Source organism: Chamaea fasciata, unplaced genomic scaffold (genome assembly GCF_029207755.1).
Source record: "Chamaea fasciata isolate MVZ Bird 193981 ecotype frontalis unplaced genomic scaffold, bChaFas1.0.hap1 SCAF_40, whole genome shotgun sequence".
NCBI lineage: Eukaryota > Metazoa > Chordata > Aves > Passeriformes > Sylviidae > Chamaea > Chamaea fasciata.
In genome coordinates, this window is record NW_027094125.1 from 483,517 (window position 1) to 505,013 (window position 21,497).

A 21,497-nucleotide genomic window follows, 5' to 3' on the forward strand; every position below is an offset into this window, starting at 1 on the left:
CCAGGGGTGGGGGGCTTTGAATTCAGGGAGTGCTCAATCTCCACCTTCCTTCTCTATTTCTTGACCCTCCTTTGTCCCTCCTCTTGCTCCCGCTCCTCCTCTTCCATCACTGCTTCTCCTCCTCCCCAATCCACACTCCTCATGTACTTCCATCCCTTCTCATTCTCCTCCTTCATCCCCCCCTCTTCCATCCCTCCTCCTCCTCCTCCCCCAGGAGCAGGCACACCCTGGGTGCCCCATTCCCGAAGCCCTTGCGGCCGCAGGAGGAGCGGGGATGGAGCCAGGACAGGTCGGGATGGGCAGCGCGGGGCTTTCGGCTGCTCCCACCCGCTGGGGCCGGGGGGAACCCGGCCCGGGGAAAAGGAGAGGGAAACTGGGAAAACTGGGCCCTGCACATCCACACTGGGCCTTGCTGGGGACCCTGGCTGGGCACTTCCAGCCCTTGGGGCACCCCTCTGGAGCCTGGAGATTCGAGAGGGGGGGACACAAAGAGGGCTGGGGGATCCCAGGAGCGGCATCACTGGGAGGGACTGGGCTGTACTGGGGTACTGGGGTTGAATGCCTATGGGTAAGAATTAAGGGGAAAGCCAACAAGGCTGACATCCTACTGGGAGTTTGTTATCGTCCGCCCAACCAGGAGGAAGAAGTGGACAACTTACTCTTTAAGCAGCTGGAGAATGTTTCAGGATCATCAGCCCCTGTTCTTGTAGGTGACTTCAACCTGCCAGACATCTGCTGGGAACTTAATACAGCAGCAAAGAGGCGGTCCAGGAAGTTTTTAGAGTGTGTGGAGAGCAACTTTTTGCTGCAGCTGGTGAGTGAGCCCACCAGGGGAGGGACTGTGTTAGATCTGTTGTTTGCAGAGATGGGCTGGTGGGAGATGTGGTGGTTGGAGGCTGCTTGGGGCACAGTGATCATGAAATTATAGAATTCTCAATATTTGGCAAAACCAGGAGGAACATCAATGAGATTTTTACATTGGACTTCCAGAGGGAAGAATTTGGCCTCTTTAGGAGACTTATTCAGAGAGTTCCTCGGGAAGCAGCCCTTAAAAACAAAGGAGCCCAGGAAAGTTGGGCATTCTTCAAAACAGAATTTTTGAGGGCACGGGGACAGACTGTCCCTGCGTGCCGAAAGAGAAGTCGACGAGGCAAATGTCCAGCCTGGGTAGACAAGGAGGTTTTGGAGGAACTTAGGAATAAAAAGAGGATATATCATCTTTGCAAGGAGGGTCAGGTCTCTCAGGAAGTATTTAAGGGGGCTGCTAGAGCATGTAGGAAAAAAATCAGGGAGGCCAAATTTCAGTTTGAATTTAAAATGGCAACTTCTGTAAAGGATGACAAAAAAATGGTCCAGAACAGAATGGTCCCCCCATTATCCAAGAGGAAGCAGTCAGAGAACTGCTGAGCCACTTGGATGTTCATAGATCTATGGGCCCAGGTGGGATCTACCCCAGGGCGATGAGGGAGCTGGCAGATGAGCTTGCGAAGCCGTTCTCCATCATTTACAATCAGTCCTGGCTCACTGGTGAGGTTCCAGATGACTGGAAGCTGGCCAATGTGACACCCATTCACAAAAATGGTAGGAAGGAGGGTCCTGGTTATTACAGGCCAGTTAGCCTGACTAGCAAGGTAATGGAACTGTTTATACTGAGTGTCATCACACAGAATTTACAGGATGGCCAGGGTATCAGACCCAGCCAGCATGGGTTTAGGAGAGGTAGGTTTGACCAACCTGGTCTCCTTTTTTGATCAAGTGACCCGCCTGGTGGATGCAGGAAAGGCTGTGGATGTTGTGTACCTGGACTTCAGCAAGGCCTTTGACACTGCCTCCCACAGCACACTCCTGGAAAAGCTGGCAGCCCGGGGCTTGGACAGGAGCCCCGGATTAGGAACCGGCTGCATGGCCGGGCCCAGAGAGTGGTGGGGAATGGTGCTGCATCCAGCTGGCAGCCAGGCACCAGTGGTGTTCCTCAGGGGTCTGTGCTGGGGCCAGCTCTGGTCAATATTTTTATTGGTGACATGGATGAGGGTATTGAGTCTTTCATTAGTAAATTTGCAGATGACACTAAGATGGTAGTGTGTGTCAATCTGTTGGAAGGTGGGAGGGCTCTGCAGAGAGACCTGGAATGGTTGGATGGATGGGCAGAGTCCAGTAGGATGAAGTTTAATAAGTCCGAGTGCTGAGTCCTGCATTTTGGCCACAATAACCCCTGAAATGTTATAGGCTGGGGATGGTGTGGCTGGAAAGTGCCCAGGCAGAAAGGGACCTGGGGGGACTGGTGACAGCAGCTGGACATGAGACAGCAGTGTGCCCACATGGCCAGGAAGGCCAGTGACACCTGGCCTGGATCAGGAATGGTGTGGCCAGCAGGAGCAGGGAGGTCATTCTTCCCCTGTACTTGGCACTGGTGAGGCCACACCCCGAGTGCTGTGTCCAGCTCTGGCCCCTCAGTTTAGGATGGACATTGAGTGCTGTGTCCAGCTCTGGGCCCTCAGTTTAGGATGGACATTGAGATGCTCAAACACATCCAGAGGAGACAACGAGGCTGGTGAGGGGCTTGGAACACAAGCCCTGTGAGGAATGACTGAGGGAGCTGGGGTTGTTTAGACTGGAGAAAAGGAGACTCAGAGGTGACTTTATCACCCTCTACAATCTCCTGAAAGGTGGCTGTAGTCAGGTGGGGGTTGGTCTCTTTCACCAAGCAGCAAGCAACAGAACAAGAGGACACAGTCTCAAGCTGCACCAAGGGAAATATAGGTTGGATATTAGGAAAAGGTTTTCCATGGAAAGAATAATAAAGTACTGGAATGATCTGCCCAAGGAGGTGGTGGAGTCACATCCCTGGATGTGTTTAAAAAAAGACTGGATGTGGCACTCAGTGCCATAGTCTAGTTGAGTTGTATGGGCATGGATTTGACTCCATGATCTTGGAGGTCTCTTCCAACCTAGTCATTCTGTGATTCTGTGAACCACTGACAAAACTGCAGAAGATTCTTAATACTATAGCTTTTCTTTTATTAAATCTTTTATCAGTAGATATGTTGCTCCTAACTACTTTATGCCTTTAGAACCACAGGTATTCATCATTATTTCATTTTAGTATTTATTATGCCTTTTGAACCCCATGTACAACAGACTAATGCAATTGAAAGTCATTTTCTATCCCAAATAGACCAAAAAAATTATTTCTTTATCCCGGTGAGACTAAATCCTGTGTGTCTGGTGTCCCATCTCACTCAACCACTCCAGGTATCTCCACAGGGGATTTCTGACCTGCTTGGCCATGGTGACACCCCCAAGCGTGGCCATTGGGGCCACTGTCCAAAGGTGTTTGGGACTGCTCAGATGTTCTTTAGCAGCAATGTCTGTCTTTTCTCTCTCTGTCTTTATCCTCTCTGTCATTACACTCTCTGTCTTTATTCCCTCTCTTTATTCTCTCTCTTGATGCCTGAAAAAGGCTGGAAATAAATCCCCATAGACTGGTGTCTATAGAGCAGGTATTTGTTTATTGCAGTGCTGGTGGTGAGGGGGATATCTCCACCTATCTCACCCACCCTTGTCATGTGCTGTGGTTCATTTACACAGTAATTATTGTTTAATTTTGCCGCGTCATTATAACATCATGGTGAGGCGAGGGTCCGGAGTGACGCAGGGTCCCCAGGCAGGTGCAAAGGAGAGCTGCTTTATTCCAAAACCCTGGCCTTTTAAAGCACTTATTATTAGCTACACAGTTTTAAATCATAACAAACATATTTCAACCGACCACCGCACCCCACAATGTGAACAGGATATGGTTACATAACTTGTTTTTCTACCTTTGGTTCAGTTGAGCCACTTTCCCATAGCCCTCTTCTGCTTGGCCAAAGCAGGAGGCCTGAGCCATGATTTTACAACGCCTTCCCTTTGTAAGGTTGTACCTATACAACACATCATCAAACACATGCAGTTATGGTGTTCCTTGGTCTTTCTGGATCTAACCGGTCTAAATTCTCCATTTTGTAGCTAATTGGATTTACATTTGCCAATTTCCCATTAGTACATGCTGCTGCTTCCCAGTATAGCTATACTTGTCTATTTTGAAATTATTCACCTGCTGAGTTTCTGTTTATTTAAGTGTTAAGACACTAGTTAACAATACAGTAGCTATTACATTGTATAGAAAGGTATGATTCAGGTTATATAGATATAAAAAGTTATGATTCAGGTTATATTATATATTATATATCTTATAACTCAAACTGTATAAGCGTCTTGTAACTTTGGCCCAAGTTACATAGGCATCATTCTCTTTACTCTGTCTTTATTTGCACCTTCTTTATCCTCTCTATCTTTATTCTCTCTTATTCCCTCTCTCATTATTCTCTCTTTTCTCTCTTTACTCTCTCTTTACTCTCTAGTCTCTTTATTGTCTCTTTCTCTCTCTTTACTCTCTTTATTCTCTCTTTATTATCTCTTTATTCTCTCTCTCTCTCTTCTCTCTTTATTCTCTCTTTTCGTTCTCTTTACTCTCTCTTTATTCTCTCTCTTTACCCTCTGTTTTCTCTTTACTCTCTCTTTACTCTCTAGTCTCTCTCTTTATTGTCTTTCTCTCTCTTTATTCTCTTTACTGTCGCTTTATTCTCTTTATTCTTTCTCTATTCTCTCTTTACCCTCTCTCTGTTTTCCCTCTCTTTACTCTCTCTCTATTCTTCCTCTCTTTATTCTGTTTCTCTCTCTATATTCTTTCTTTCTCCACTCCTCCGTTTTCTCTCTACTCTCTTTCTCTTTGTTTTCTCTCTCTTCAGCTTTCAACAGAATGCCTTAGAGTGATGCTTCCTGTGCTGATGACGGTCTTTTAAACCCAGCCTTCTGCCTGACCTCTCCACTGTTGTCTCTCTCTCAAGGTTGTTGTCTCTTACCCCCTCCCATGGGCAGGCCAGTGTTCAGCCATCCCCAGGACAGCAGGGCCCCACCCCACGTCCCTGTGACCTGGGAAGACAAAAAGCATCACTCCAAATGTTCCCCCTTTCCTCCTTCTTCCAGGCATTTGGCCCTGGCAGTGGGGTTTGCTGCTGGTGTCTGTAGGAAGAAGGAGACACCACTCTGACACTTTGGGGCCCATGGAACCAAGGAAGCCCCTGTGACACTGTGAGACCACATGGAGCCAAGGGACCATTGTGACACTGTGGATCCGAGGAGACCATTGTGACACAACAAGGCCTCGTGGAACCAAGGAATCCAAAGGTGCAAAACATTCCTTGTGGGGTTCTGCCCTGGGGAAGGGGAACCTCATTAGTGGCAGCTTGGGCTTGGCACACCCTTGAGGAAGGTACCTGTTTGTAATGGGGAACCTTAGGAGGTTTAGATTGCTTTAAAAAATTTTTAAAAAATAAAATAAAACACCTTTTTGCCTGTGTACAGCCAGTTCTCTGAACAAAGCAGATCCCAGGTGACTGAGCAGAGACAGGAGGGGGTTGGGGAATGTGGAGCAAGGTTCTCCACACTGGGTCAGACATCAAGGCACAGCTTCTCTGAGCACGCCAGACCTGCTTAGGAGAGTCCCTGGATCAATACCAGTCAGTGAATGTTGCAATCACCTCTTCTCTAAAGAGAAAAATACACCCTTTAAAATAAGAATGTGTCTTTCTTAGAAGCTCTTTGAAATATTCCTCCATAACTGCAGTAGGAAAGCTCCCTAGTGAACTGCACTACAACAGAGAGAGATCAGGGCAGAGCCATGGTGTGTCAGGACTTGTTTGATCTTAATGAGCCCCATGGTGCATTTGCTGCTGAGCCCTCATGGCCTGAGAGGAGATGGCACAAACCTTTCCAGGAGTCAGAGTCAGAGCACAAACCCAGAGTGTCTCGAGGAATTAATGAGTTCCACTGAGGTCCATCCCCAACACAGGCTCCTCATGGAGTCCTTGAAGGAGAAAATTGGAGGCCAGGATTGCACAAAAACCTCTCAGAGACTCAGTGTGGAAAGGAAAATCCAAAGTGCCTTAAACACCTTGAGTATCTCAAAGCATTAATGAGCCCCCTGAATGTTGTTACTGAGTAAGAATCTCAGGGGAGTAATTATAGCAGATAATTGGAGGCCATGAATGCACAAACCTCTCAGAGACTCCAAGGCAGAAGCAAAACCCAAAGTCCTTTGAAAAACCTGCAGGCCCTTAGAAGCCCCACCAGGGCCATTCCTGACCAAGGCTCCCCAGGGACTCCTTCCAGCAGATCCTTGAGGCCACTGGGATGGGAGGGGGATGCTGAGGGCAGGACAAGGGGCTGACAGTGCCCAGCCTTGCTGAGGCTGTGCCAGGAGGCCCCAGGGCCTCAGGACAAGGTGTCTGCTCACAGCCCTTGGTGGCACAGAGGCTGCTGTGCCCCAGGACGCCCAGACTTGGCTTCTCTTTGTCCCCACCTGTCATCACTGCCTGCACTTCTCTGCTCTGGCTGGGGCCTGGGGACACTTTCTCGGTCATGCCCCTCAGCAGGACCCATTAAAACTTCAAGAAACTTTGGAGTTGCATTCTGACTGGGAGCTCAGGAGAGGTTTCTTCAGCTCCCTCTCAGGGACTGATGTTGAGAGCCTCAGTACAAACCCCAAGAGGGTCATGAAAGTCCTTGTGCTGTGTCTGTGCTGCCGAGCTGGGCCGGGCTCCTGGCACAGAGGCAGCTCCTGGCAAGAGCAGCGCTGCAGAGAGACAGCTCTGCCCAGGAGCAGCTCCTGTGCCCAGCCCAGCAGGGCTGGGGCACTGCCTGCAGCCACCCTGGGCACAGCACACAGGCACTGAGGGGCTCAACTCAGCCTGGGCTGGCAGCACGGAGCAGAGCTCACTGAGGGCTCACTAGAGGAGAAATCCTCACAGTGTCGGGAACAGTCACTCTCTGGCTGGGGGAAGAGAAGCTGCAGCTCCTGCAGGGATCTCCTGAAGCTGGCACATCCCACAGCTCTGAGGCCCTTCCAGGAGGACTCTCAGAGTCACTGCAGGGCAGGGATGTGGCCCTAGGGCAGGGCTGGGTGTCCCTGCTGCACCACCCGAGGCACAGCACAGGGCAGCTCCCTGCTGCCGGGCTCTGCTGCAGGGCTGAGCAGCCGGGGCTGCAGCCAGGGGTGCCCAGGGCTGTCGTGCAGAGCAGGGTCCTGCGGCCCAGGGCTCTGTGCTGGGCCACGGAAAGCTTTGCTGTCCCTCCAAAGTCACTCTCAGAACTCTCAAGAGGCTCCTTGTGTTCCTTGTTCCTCCAGGGCTCAGTGGGATGAGATCAGGGTCCCACTGCAGCCTACAAGAGACTCAGGTTTTGCTTGTTGGTGGCCAGCGCCCATCAGATGGCGAATGGTCTGTGCTGAACCTTCCTGGGGCTCTACAGCTTGTGCCAGGGCTGATGGCAGGGGAATGTTTGTCTGGAGGGATTTGAGAGCTGCCAGGAAAGCACAGGGGTCCTGCAGGGACAGCGTGTGCCAGGGATCAGCAGGGAGTGGAGCTCACTGGGCACAGTCCCTCTCCTTGTGATGCCACAGGTGCCAGAGCACATCACAGCCCTGCTCCTTGTGATTTCACAGGCACCAGAGGACTGTGAAATGTGTCCTCTCTCTGCTTGATGTCACAGGCAGGCACCAATGCACATCACAGCCATGCTCCACGTGTTGTCACAGCCACCAGAGCATATCACAGCACCGCTCCTTGTGATGTCACAGGCACCAGGGCTACCTGACAACCCTGCTCCTTGTGACATCAAAGGAACCAGAGAACATCACAGCGCATCTTCCTGGGATGGCACAGGCATCAGAGCACATCACTGTGGAAAATCAGACAGCTACAGAAGCTGAGCTGGGTGGCACCGGCAGACCCTTTGGCCCTGGTACATTGAAAGCCGTGGGAGAGATAAACTCAAGGCAAGAACAAAAGTGAAGACACCATGTCTGATCACGCTGACCGCTCTGACGAGAGAGAAAGTAACAAGGCTATTGCTAGTGCAAGAATGTAAGAAGGACTTGATAATAGAAAAGATTGTGTTACTGAAGGAACAAGGGCAAAAGGGTCTGAGTGGAAAATTTTGTACAGAACGTAGAGACCTATGAATACTGGTGAACTTGTGTACTAAACTAGCTTTGCTTTGCTGACGTAGCGGAGCCCGTGTCTCTCATTTCCTGCACATCACAGCCAGCCCCGCACCTTGAGACATCACAGGCACCAGAGTAAATCCCAGTCCTGCTCCTTGTGACATCACAGGCACCAGAGTAAATCCCAGCCCTGCTCCTTGTGATGTCAGAGGCACCAGAGTAAATCCCAGCCCTGCTCCTTGTGACATCACAGGCACCAGAGTAAATCCCAGCCCTGCTCCTTGTGATGTCACAGGCACCAGAGTACCTGACCACCCTGCTCCTTGTGATGTCACAGGTACCAGAGCACATCACAGCCAGGCCCCACTCTTTGTCTTATCACAGGTACCAGAGTACCTGACAGCCCTGCTCCTTGCAATGTCATGGGCACCAGTGCACATCACAGCCAATCCCTCTCCTTGTGATATCACAGGCACAAGAGCACATTACAGCCAGCCCCGCTCCTTCCGTTATCACAGGCACCAGAGCACATCAGAGCCCTGGTCACTGTGATGTCACAGGCACCAGAGAACATGACAGCTTTGTTCCTTGTGATTTCATGGGCACCAGAGTAAATCACTGCCCCACTCCTTGCAAAGTCACAGGTGCCTGTGACATCTCAAGGAGCAGGACTGGCTGGGAGGTGTTCTGTTCTGGCTGTGAAATCACAACGTGCAGAGGTTCCAAAGGAAAAGAACACTCTCCCCCAGTTCCCTCACTACCAGTTCCTCCCAGCTACTTCCAGCATGATCCCGTTTGCTCACAACCATTCCTAGTCAGCCTCAGTGTAGTCACTCACTGCCAGTATGATCCAAGTCACCTCCAGCATGATCCCAGTTCCTCCCAGTATAAGCCCAGTTGCTTCCAATCAGCCCCAGCACACACCCAGTCACTCCCAGTTCCTCCCAGTTGCTCCTAGCATGATCCCAGTTGCTCACAGCTGCTCCTGGTCACACTCAGCATGATCCCAGTCAATCCCAGTATATCCCATTTGCCCACAGCATCGTCTTAATTGGCCCTGCAGGCTCCTACTCATTCCCAGTATGATGCCAGTATGATCCCAGTCTCCCTCGGTGTGTTGCAGTCTCCCCCACCATGGGCTAAGCTCCTCCCAGCACGATCCCCGTATAACCCAGTCACTCCCAGTGATACCACTCCTGGGATCCCCCAGCCCTCTCTGTGTTCCCCCCTCCCGGGAGGAGCCCCAAGGGCTGGAAGTGCCCAGCCAGGGTCCCCAGCAAGGCCCAGTGTGGATGTGCAGCGCCCAGTTTTCCCAGTTTCCCTCTCCTTTTCCCCGGGCCGGGTTCCCCCCGGCCCCAGCGGGTGGGAGCAGCCGAGAGCCCCGCGCTGCCCATCCCGACCTGTCCCGGCTCCATCCCCGCTCCTCCCGCGGCCGCCAGGGCTTCGGGAACGGGGCACCGGGGTGTGCCTGCTCCTGGCGGAGGAGGAGGGCTGGGAGAGGAGAGATGGAGAAGGAGAGCGAGAAGGGATGGAAGTATGGGAAGGGGGTGGGGTTAGGGAGGAGGAGGAGGAAGGATGGAAGGGGAGGAGCTGGAGAAGGAAGAAGAGGAGGGACAAAGGAGGGTCAAGAAAAGGAGAAGGATCACGAGGTCGAGCGCTCTCTGAATTCACAGCCCTCGGCCCGCGGCATCATCACGCCCCATCCCACAGGTGACCGGGGAGGGGGAGCTCGGCCCAGATATCCTGGGTGGTCCCTGGGTTGGGTTTTTTCGGAGGGGATATTTTGAGAATGAAAAACTCCAAAGTTGAGTGGAAAATGCCCCTTGAGGGGACACTGGGGGGTCAATGTACTCATCCTGTGTTTTTCACCTAATCAGGATTTCCCATTCCCAAACCTTGGCTAGAGAAAGGAGAAGGCTGTGAGGAAGAGGAAGATGCCCTGGGAGCCCCAGGCAGGTGAGGAAGTCACTGCTCCTTTTCCCCTCTCTCCTGCTCCATCTCCCAGCCCAGCATGGCCCCAGCTACAGGACAACCCCGCACCGACGCCGTCCTGCTCAGGACAAACTGAGGGGATCTCTGTCCCCGTCCTTCTGGCACAGAGGCAAATCCCATCCTCTCCTTTTCCTTCCTCCCCCAGACAAAGAGCTGAGGATGGAGACCAGGGAGGACAAATCGCCTCAGCAGAACCTCATGGAAGAGGCTGTTTTGAGCAGCTCCACGGCGCAGGAATCCAACAGGGAGGAAAAGCCCCAGAGATGCCACATGAAGAGGGGCTCCAAACCCATCCCAGGGTGCTCTGAGGAGGAAAGACCAAACCTGTGCTGGAAAGGCAGCTGGAGATCCAGCCGGATCTCTCAGCTTGTCCATGAGCAGCCTCATGATGGGGAGAAGCCCCACAAGTGCTTGGAGTGTGGGAAGAGCTTCAGGCGAAGCTCCCACCTGATCCGCCACCAGATGATCCACACTGGGGAGTGGCCCTATGAGTGCTTGGCATGTGGGAAGGGCTTCAGTGAGAGCTCGAACCTGATCGTCCACCCGATGATCCACTCTGGTGAGAAGCCCTTCGAGTGTGGGGAATGTGGGAAGAGCTTCATCCAGAGATCCAGCCTTATTGTCCACCAGAGAATCCACACTGGGGAGAGGCCCTTTGAGTGTGGGGAATGTGGTAAGAGCTACATCCAGAGCTCCAACCTGATCAGCCACCAGAGGACCCACACTGGGGAGAGGCCCTATGAGTGCTTGGAATGTGGGAAGACCTTCAGCCGGATCTCCCACCTGTCCTCCCACAAGAAGATTCACACTGGGGAAAGGCCCTACGAATGTCCCAAGTGTGGGAAGAGGTTTCACACCAGCTCAGACCTGTTCATACATGAGCGGATTCACACGGATGAGAGGCCATTCCGCTGTCCCGAGTGTGGGAAGGGATTCAAGCACAACTCCACCCTCATCACCCACCAGCGCATCCACACTGGGGAGAGGCCCTATGAGTGCTTGGAATGTGGGAAGAGCTTCAGTCGGATCTCCCACCTGTCCTCCCACAAGAAGATTCACTCTGGGGAAAGGCCCTACGAATGTCCCAAGTGTGGGAAGAGGTTTCACACCAGCTCAGACCTCCTCATACACGAGCGGATTCACACGGATGAGAGGCCATTCCGCTGCCCCGAGTGTGGGAAGGGATTCAAGCACAACTCCACCCTCATCACCCACCAGCGCATCCACACTGGGGAGAGGCCCTACGAGTGTCCCCAGTGTGGGAAGAGCTTCACCCACAGCTCTGCCTTGACCCGACACCAACGGAGCCACCAGTAAGGGAACCCCGGCAAGTTCCCCTGACTGGAGGAAGAGCTTCGTGCACTGCTCCAGCTTCATCCCCCATCAGAGGACCCACGTTGAGAAGAGCCTTGGTGGCCCACAATCCCCATGATCCTTGTTGGAAAATGCCTGGTGGTTCTTTTATATTGTTATAATTATCTTTTGATTTAGCTTCATCCTATCAAAACACAGAAAATAGGAGTGAAACCCAACCAACTCATCAAAGGCATCTAACGCCTCACCTTTTACTAGTGTTTCATGGGAATCTGGGATTTAGTGATATACTTGGGTGGATATGGGGGATTTGGGGTGCATTTGGTGTAGTTGTCTCCATTGCTTGGCACTCAAAAGGCAGGAGGGATTTATCTGTCACCTCAAAACCACTCAATGCCACTGAAAACTACTCAATTCCACCCCAAAATTACTCGATTCCACAGCCTGTTAGAGTGGAACAGAGTTGGAAGGGGTTTGGGTGAAGTGTGCTGTAAATCAGGAGGGGTGAGATGGGCATTGGGTGAGGTGGGATGGGTGGGATGGGGTTTAGGAGGGGTGGAATGGAGGAAATAGAGCTTGGGAAGGGGGTCTTGATGTCCAGCAGGGGTGGGATGTATTGCGGTGGGGATTGGGAGGGTGTGGTGAAGTCTGGAATGAGACAGCCAAAGGTTGGGGATGACAAAGAGAGGGGGAACCCGTTCCTGAGTGAGTTTTTGGGTATTCCACATTCCTGAAGGGATTCTGGTGCATCCCACATTTCTGAGACAGTTTGGGGGGGGTTCCTGAGAGCAGCTCCATGCACCCCCGTTGCCAGGGGTGGGTGCCTTGGGCATGAGCTCAGAGCTGCAGCCAGAGTCCATTGCCTCAGTGCTGGAGAGCAGAGAAATGATGAATGGCCCCAGACATCTCCAGGGTGTGTTTGGGGCTCAGGGCAAGTTCTGTGTAGGTGGGGCTGTCACTGCCCCAGCCCCTGCCACGGCAGCCTCTGCTCCAGCCCCAGAGTGACTGCCCCTGGCACCTCAAAAATGCCACCAGAGAGGGACCAGAGGAGGCCAGGCTGTGACACAGGTGTGACACTGACACGTCCCACGGCCCCGGAGCTCCCAGCAGCTGAGATGGCGCTGCATCCAAAGGTGACTGTGGATCTCTCTCTCCCTCTCGCTCCTCTCCTGACTTCCTCTTCTCAACCTCTGGATAACTTGATGTTGTATGGTTTTGAGTTTTCTGATTCACTGCTTTGTGATGTGCCTTACCATAATTTCAGGTTTAAGATAAGTTATAAGGTAGTTAAATACTATTCCTTTATAAATGGTTAGTAATAGGTTATAAGTTAAGATAAATACTGTTAAGTGCTGTTCTTCTGCTAAATTGAGAAGTTTAAATTGTAAGTTAAGGTTAAGGTAGAAGTTAAGTCCTGTTCAGTTTGAGCTCTGTTAAGCTTTTAGGCCGTGTTCCTTTTATCCGTGCCCTCACTCTCCTCTTGTCCCACACACACAGGTACAGTTCTCAGTTCGTTTCTGGTTTGATTGCCTGGATTTGGTTTGGTTTGGTAGTTGCTTTGCTTCCTTGTTGTGCCTGAAGCATCCAGTCAGGGATAGAGTAACTCTTGCCAAGGACCTTTGTCATGCCTCACCACCTGTGCTCCTAATTGGTGATTTTTGTCAAATATGCTGGTCTGCTAAATTTATAAAGCTGCATTAACCCTGTGGGCGGATGGGCATTTTGTGGCCATTTTCCAGATCTGCCCCTTGGAGGCCTCCAATAAAGATCAGCCTTTCTATTACCTCCTCTATAATATTGTCTCCAAAGGGTGTTACTTTATTTCTAGGTTCTGTAAGGCATCAACACAGCGGGGCCTCCTGGCACCCAGGAGACCACTGTGACACAATGACATCTTGGGGAGCCAAGTGTCAGCTGCAAACACAGCGGGGCCTCATGGAAGCCAGGGGCCACTTGGACAGTGCCAGGGCACGTGGAACTCAGTGTCCTCTGTGACACAGCACAGCCCCATGGAACTCAGCAGACCACTGTGACAACATGGAATCTCACGGATGCAAGGCTCTGCTTGGGCAAAGTGGGGCCCCCTCAGACACAAAGGGATGTGTGTCTGTGATGTCAATCCTGTGCCTCCCTCACCTGGCTGTGGTGTCCTTGTTTATTTGCGCACCTGATCTATTTGCCCACCTGAACCCCCCTCCATCTCTTCCCCATCCCTGGATCTGGCCCTGTCAGTTCTGTACTTGGTGGTGCCTCCAGCACCATCTACAGCCTGAGGAATAAGGAACTCATGGATTCCATGAGGAAACTGCTGACTGGATTTGAGAAGCAATAAACTGCCTCTTTTCTTCTGCAGAACTTTCTGAATGTAACTTATTTCAGTCTCAGCCTATTGGTCCTGTTTTTCCATTTCCGCATTTTCTTAATACATTCTACTGTCACATTTTCCACAAACGAATACTATTAGCAACAGTATTTCCACATGAATATCTGCCATTATTCAGTATCTCAATGACTTTCAAAAGCTTTGTTTCCTGTGCATCTGAATAAAATAATGATTTTTTGCAGCCGTGAAGGAAAGAAGCTCCCAGCACAGCCAGAACAGTCAGGGGCAATGGCCCTGGCTCTTTCCACATCTGCTCTTTCCAGCTCCACACTCCCCTTCCCAGCCCTTCTGTGGGTGCAAGGCTGGGCTGCTGCGGCAGCTTGGTCACTGTCCTGCTGCGTGTCCCTGCTGTGACCACAGGCAGGGACAGGCCATGGGCACTGCTGGGACACAGCCAGGCTCCAGCACAGCAGCTCCATCAGCAAAGGGCATCTCCTGAGGGCAGGGCAGGAAGGCTTTGCTCTCCTCCAGAGCTGCTGTCAGGAAGATGCTCCAGGAATGCCCTGGCCAAGCAAAGCCCAGTGCCTGGGACACAGGGGGAGTGTGCAGGGCGGGCACACAGCAGTGTCCTGGCACAGCCAGAGCTCCTGGCATGCAACTGAGGGAGCAGCAGAGCAGGGCCTGGGCTGTGTCTCTGGGGACAGCCTGGGAAGGTGCCCCAGGGCAATTGTCCCACAGCAGCCCCTGCAACCACCATTGGCAGCACTGGCCTCTGCCCTCACCTGCAGGAGGATCTTTGTCCCTGCATGGAGGGACACCAAGGGTCCAGGCCAGCAGTGCCTGTTTGCTCTGTGCTGAGGAGACTTCAGCAGTGCATCGTGTGTGTGTGTGTGGGGAGATGAACCCCAGGGAGCACAAACACCATCATTAGCACTCAGGGCTGGCACAATTCCAGTGGCACAAACAGTGCCTCGAGGCCACTTCACTCCAGAGGAATGTCCTCTGGTGTGTTGGTTTAGCACGGGTGGTAAAAAACTGATTAGTGACTGACTTTCAAGATGGAAGGCCGGATTGGCCACTTAAATATAGATATACACCTCTGAGTCACACAAGCTTAAAATCACCCCGGGGACTTCCTTTTCCCTTCCAGCCCCAGAAGGAAGAGGTAAGAAGACAGCCCAGCTCTCTCCCTGCAGTGGGGCCTGGGCTTTTCACCTGGCCCAGTGACTCCCGGGCCGGGGGACGGGATGACCATATGCCCCATCCCATTGGTTTTTTAGCAGTTGTAAAACACCCTTCTGCTCCCCTATAGCAGGGAAGCTGGCCCGAGAAACCACACAACCCCAGTATTGAAAGATGAAAGGTGGCCACCAGAGGCCAAGGTCAGCCAGACCTGTTCATCTTGGCAGCTTTTGCCTGGGAGAAATCCTTGGATAGATGAAAATTTTGAGGCCAAATTCCAATTTTGGCCATGAGCACCTGGAGGAGAAGGATGGTTCTTTTCCATAGGAAGAAAAGCACAGCCCCAGTGTTTCAATGCAGCTGAGAGCTGGCCCTCAGGAAGCCAAGGGAAGCTAGACTTGGCGGTACTGGTGACTTTTGTCTGGGAACAATCCTTGGATGAATGGAATTTGGGAGGCGGAATCCCAAGTTTTGCGATGGGTGCCCAGTCAAGGATATGAAAGAAAAGCACAAGGTCCAAGTGTTTTGGAAGGAGATGAGAGGTGGCCACAGTAAGTGAGGGCAGCCAGACCTGTCTCTCCTGGAAGTTTCTGTCTTGGAACAATCTCTAGATATACGGAATTTGGGAGATGGATTCTCAATATTGGCCATGGGCACTTGGACATGAAAGATGTTTCATTCCATAGGAAGAAAAGCACAGAGCCCCAGTGTTTTGAAGGCAGATCAGACGTGGTCCCCAGGAGGCCAAGGCCAACAAGACTTGTCTGTCCTTGCAGCTCTTCCCCGGGAGCAATCCTTGGATAGAATCTGGGGGGTAAAATCCCAGTTTTGACCATGGGCTCATGGACAAGAAGGACAGTCTTTTTCCACAGGAAGAAAAGCACAGAGCCCCAGTGTTTTGGTGATAGATCACCAGAGGTGATCTGGTGGCCAGACGTGGCCTCCAGGAGGCCAAGCCAGACAGACTTTTCTCTCCTGGCAGCTTTTGGCTGGAAGCAGTCCTTGGATATACAGAATTTTGGAGGCCAAATGCCAATTTTGGCCATGGGTCCGTGGAGAAGGACAGTTCTTTTCCATTGGAAGGAAAGCATGGAGCCCGAGAGCTCCAGGGGCAGATGGGAAGCGGTCCTCGCCATGCCAAGGTCAGCTGGAGCTCTCAGGCAGCCCCTGGGAGGCCAAGTCAGCCAGAGCTGTTCCATGTTCCCTTGGTTCCAAGGGGGCCTGCAGTGTCACAAACGTGTCCTTGGTTCCTCAGTGTCACAAAGGTGTCCTTGGGTCCACAGCGCCCAGCAGTGTCACAAGGGACTCCATGATTCCAAGGGGACCTGGAGAAGCACAATGGTCTCCCTGGATACACGGGGCCTCTCAGGATCACACTGGCCCCTTGGTTCCATAGGGTCCAGCAGTGCCCCCATGCTTCCCTTGGATCAAATTCCAAACTTCCAGGGCTCCCAAGAAAAACTGTAGCAAAAGGAAGACCAGTTCTTCACTATAAAATACATAGAGAACGGAACAGAACCAACACCACCATGGTTGTAACGTCGTGTTATTTAGGAATGGAGCTAGAGCCTAGACCAAATAAGCCTCTCCAGAGGAAAAGTCACTCAGGCAAAGCAGTCAAGCTCAAACGTCCACACACACCACACGGCTAGCTCAGCAAGGAGAGGCAGAAGGCCCTTGCACTAGATCACTTCCAGCCAGGTTTATTTCCAGGAGCCAAAGGGAAATCCAGGGCAAAAGGAGTGAACATGTGCCGGTCTCAGGCTTAAGTATGAGGTTCAGCAGCCAAAGACCTTGAGGCATGGAGGTGGAGCAAAGGGCAGGAAAGGTCAGTGTCCCATAGGGAAAATGGGGCCAGTCACCGGGGTCCCACAACCCATGGAGACACGGAGGAATGGAGAAACCAAAGGGCCAGGGGCGTTAGGGAGGGGAGAAACTGGGGCAAACCATCATCTACAGAGCACCACTGGCAAGTCCCCTCTCTCAGGCTGGGCAGGTAACTATGGTCTGTACTGCCAAGGCCAGACTCTGGGTAAGATGTCGAGGGGCTGCAGGGACTCCACACATGATAACAGAAGGTTCCCACCTGCTAAGCACAAATGATCATGGCATACTCCATCCCTGAGCCACCCCCAGGACAGATTTGAGGAATAAGCCTTGTGAGAGCCCACCAGGAGCAGAGGATTCTTCCTCTCCCAAGCAGCAGAGGAGCAGAGAAGCAAGTCAGCAAGCCCTAGTCACCGTGCCAAAGGAGAAAACAAACAAGAGGAGAAAAGCAAAATGCCAAGACCACAGGGCAAAAGGATCTCAAATCACATGCACTGTGCCACGTGGCTGCTGAGCCAATCACCCCAACCAGAATGAAGTGCAGCCCCTGGCCCCCAACCCCTGCAGGATCCCGGGCTGCCCCTCCACCCATCAGGATATTCCCAGAGCCAGGAGAGGGGAGGCAGTGACTATTCCAGACACAAAACAAAAACCAACCCAAAATGGTGATGGCAAATGAACCATCCCCAAGACAGTTCCATGAGGCGGCACTGAGTCACAAGGGGCACTGGGTTATACAAGAGCTGGCAATGTCCAAGGGACACCTGTGTCTGAGGAGGCCCCACTTTGCCCAAGCAGAGCCTTGCATCCGTGAGATTCCATGTTGTCACAGTGGTCTGCTGAGTTCCATGGGGCTGTGCTGTGTCACAGTGGACACTGAGTTCCACGTGCCCTGGCACTGTCCAAGTGGCCCCTGGCTTCCCTGAGGCCCCGCTGTGTTTTCAGCTGACACTTGGCTCCCCAAGATGTCATTGTGTCACAGTGGTCTCCTGGGTGCCAGGAGGCCCCGCTGCGTTGATGCCTTACAGAACCTAGAAATAAACACCCTTTGGAGACAATATTATAGAGGAGGTAATAGAAAGGCTGATCTTTATTGGAGGCCTCCAAGGGGCAGATCTGGAAAATGGCCACAAAATGCCCATCCGCCCACAGGGTTAATGCAGCTTTATAAGTTTAGCAGACCAGCATATTTGACAAAAATCACCAATTAGGAGCACAGGTGGTGAGGCATGACAAAGGTCCTTGGCAAGAGTCACTCTATCCCTGACTGGATGCTTCAGGCACACCAAGGAAGCAAAGGAACAAGAAAACCAAACCAAATCCAGGCAATCAAACCAGAAACGAACTGAGAACTGTCCCTGTGTGTGTGGGACAAGAGGAGAGTGAGGGCACGGATAAAAGGAACACGGCCTAAAAGCTTAACACAGCTCAAACTGAACAGGACTTAACTTCTACCTTAACCTTAACTTACACCTTAAACTTAATTGACCAAAAGAACAGCACTGGGTTGGCAGCCACTTTGGGGCTGGAGCAGAGGCTGCCGTGGCTGGGGCTGGGGCAGTGACCACCCCACCTACACAGAACTTGCCCTGACCCCCAAACACACCCTGGAGATGTCTGGGGCCATTCATCATTTCTCTGCTCTCCAGCACTGAGGCAATGGACTCTGGCTGCAGCTCTGAGCTCATGCCCAAGGCACCCACCCCTGGCAATGGGACTGCATGGAGCTGCTCTCAGGAACACCCCCAAAACTGTCTCAGAAATGTGGGATGCACCAAAGTCCCTTCAGGAATGTGGAATACCCAAAAACTCACTCAGGAATAGGTTCCCCCTCTCCTTGTCATCCCCAAACTTGGGCTATCTCATTCCAGCCCCCATTCCACCTCCCCAGTCCAATCCCAACCCATTTCACCCCTCCTGGACATCAAGACCAGGTTCTATTTCTCCCATCCCACTCCTCCCAATCCCCATCCCACCCCACACAATGCCCACCTCACCCCTCCTGATTTGCATCCCACTTCATCCAAACCCCTTGCAATCCCATTCCATCCCAAGGGCCTGTGGAATCAAGTAATTTTGGGGTGGGACTGAGTAGTTTTCAGTGGCATTGAGTGGTTCTGAGGTGACAGATAAATCCCTCTTGCCTTTTGAGTGCCAAAGAATGGAGACAAGTACACCAAATGCCCCCCAAACCCCCCATATCCTCCCAAGTATCTCCCTGAATCCAAGATTCCCCCAAAACACTAGTAAAAAGTGAGACTTCAGATGCCTTTGATGAGTTTGTTGGTTTTTACTCCACTTTTGTGTGTTTTAAAGGAATGGAGATGAATCGAAAGGTAATTAGAGACAAAACAAAAGGACCTCCCAATGTGGATACTCGGGATTGTGGATCACCAAGGCTCTTTTCAGTGTGGGTCCTCTAATGGGGGATGAAGTTGGAGTTTTGCTTGAATCCCTTCCCGCAGTTGGGACAGTGGAAGGGCCTCTCCTCTCTGTGAAACCGCTGGTGCAGGAGGAGCCTGGAGCTGGTCTGAAACCTCTTCCCACACTCAGAACACTCCTAGGGCCTCTCCCTGGTGTGGGTCCTCTGGTGGACAGTCAGACTGAAACTCCGGCTGAAGCTCTTCCCACATTCCAAGCACTCATAAGGCCTCTCCCCAGTGTGGGTCCTGTGGTGGCAGATCAGGTCGGAGCTGTCTCTGAAGCTCTTCCCACATTCCCCACACTTGTAGGGCTGTTCCCCAGTGTGGATCTTCTGGTGGAGGGTCAGATGGGAGTTTTTGCTAAAGCTCTTCCCACACTTAGAACACTTTTAGGGTCCCTCCCTGTCACGGACCACCAGGTCTGAGCTCTGGCTTGATCTCCGGCCGACTTCCTGGCACAGAGTGGGTCTTTCCTCCTCAGAGCACCCTGGGATGGGTTTGCAGCCCCTTCTCCTGCAGGATCACTGGGGCTTTTCCTCCCCGTTGGATTCCTGCACTGTGGAGCTGCTCAAAACAGCCTCTTCCATGAGGTTCTGACATGGGGATTTGTCCTCCCTGGTCTCCATCCTCAGCTCAATCTCTGGGGAAGAAAGGACAAGGAGAGGATGGGATTTGCCTCCATGCCAGAGGGAAGGGGAAGCAGATCCCCTCAGTTCATCCCCAGCAGGACGGCGTTGGCAGGGGGGTTGTCCTGCAGCCAGGGGCCAGGCTGGGCTGGGAGATGGAGCAGGAGAGAGGGGGAAAGGAGCACTGACTTCCTCCTCACCTGCCTGGCTGTCCCGGGGCATCTTCCTCTTCCTTGCATCCTTCTCCTTCATCTGGCCAAGGTTTGGGAATGGGAAATCCTGGTCTGGGGAAAAACACAGGATGAGTACACTGACTTTGAAGGTCCCTCTGCCTAAGTCCATCTCCAGAAGTGACCGGACATCTGGGGTCTATAAAAACCTCCCAAATTTTCCCCCTGTCCCAGCTGCTGGGGGTCAGGCTTGTATTGGGGTTCCCCATCTACTTCGTCCCTGCACTCCCCAGGTTGCTGTGAGTACCAGAAATCCAGAAAGCTCCACCCTCTTCGCTCTACACATGTAGGGATGCTGAGGGTTTTATGGGGTTCCCGAGTCCCTTCTCCCCTTATTCTCTGCATTGGGGTGCAGGGGGTCCAAGGAGTCCCCCCTGCCCCTCTCCAGGCTGTTGAGGGTCCCACAAATCATGGTGCTGCCCCCTCTCTGGGCTCCCCACTTTGGGCTCCTGGGGGACACAGGGCTCTGCTCCTCCAGGCTGCCTCTGCCAGCAGCTGCCACTGGGACCCCCCAATGTCCCCCCCAAGGGGCATTTTCCACTCAGCTTTGGAGGTTTCATTCTCAAGATATCCACTCCCAAAAAAATCCAACCCAGGGACCACCCAGGATATGCGGCCCGAGTTCCCCCTCCCTGGTCACCTGTGGGATGGGGGGTGATGATCCCAGGGGTGGGGGGCTTTGAATTCAGGGAGTGCTCAATCTCCACCTTCCTTCTCTATTTCTTGACCCTCCTTTGTCCCTCCTCTTGCTCCCGCTCCTCCTCTTCCATCACTGCTTCTCCTCTTCCCCAATCCACACTCCTCATGTACTTCCATCCCTTCTCATTCTCCTCCTTCATCCCCTCCTCTTCCATCCCTCCTCCTCCACCTCCCCCAGGAGCAGGCACACCCTGGGTGCCCCGTTCCCGAAGCCCTGGCAGCCCGCGGGAGGAGCGGGGATGGAGCCAGGACAGGTCGGGATGGGCAGCGCGGGGCTTTCGGCTGCTCCCACCCGCTGGGGCCGGGGGGAACCCGACCCGGGGAAAAGGAGAGGGAAACTGGGAAAACTGGGCGCTGCACATCCAAACTGGGCCTTGCTGGGGACCCTGACTGGCCACTTCCAGCCCTTGGGGCTCCCCTCTGGAGCCTGGAGATCCGAGAGGGGGGGACACAGAGAGGGCTGGGGGATCCCAGGAGCGGCATCACTCGGAGGGATTGGGCTGTACTGGGGTACTGGGGTTGAATGCCTATGGGTAAGAATTAAGGGGAAAGCCAACAAGGCTGACATCCTACTGGGAGTTTGTTATCATCCGCCCAACCAGGAGGAAGAAGTGGACAACTTACTCTTTAAGTAGCTGGAGAATGTTTCAGGATCATCAACCCTTGTTCTTGTAGGTGACTTCAACCTGCCAGACATCTGCTGGGAACTTAATACAGCAGCAAAGAGGCGGTCCAGGAAGTTTTTAGAGTGTGTGGAGAGCAACTTTTTGCTGCAGCTGGTGAGTGAGCCCACCAGGGGAGGGACTATGTTAGATCTGTTGTTTGCAGAGATGGGCTGGT

General features: G+C 52.6%; 1 pseudogene; it reads left to right on the top strand.

The window, feature by feature from the left end:
- The window catches only part of LOC136303664 (zinc finger protein 208-like), a 179,681-nt pseudogene that overhangs the window by 142,821 nt on the left and 15,363 nt on the right, over positions 1 to 21,497 (top strand).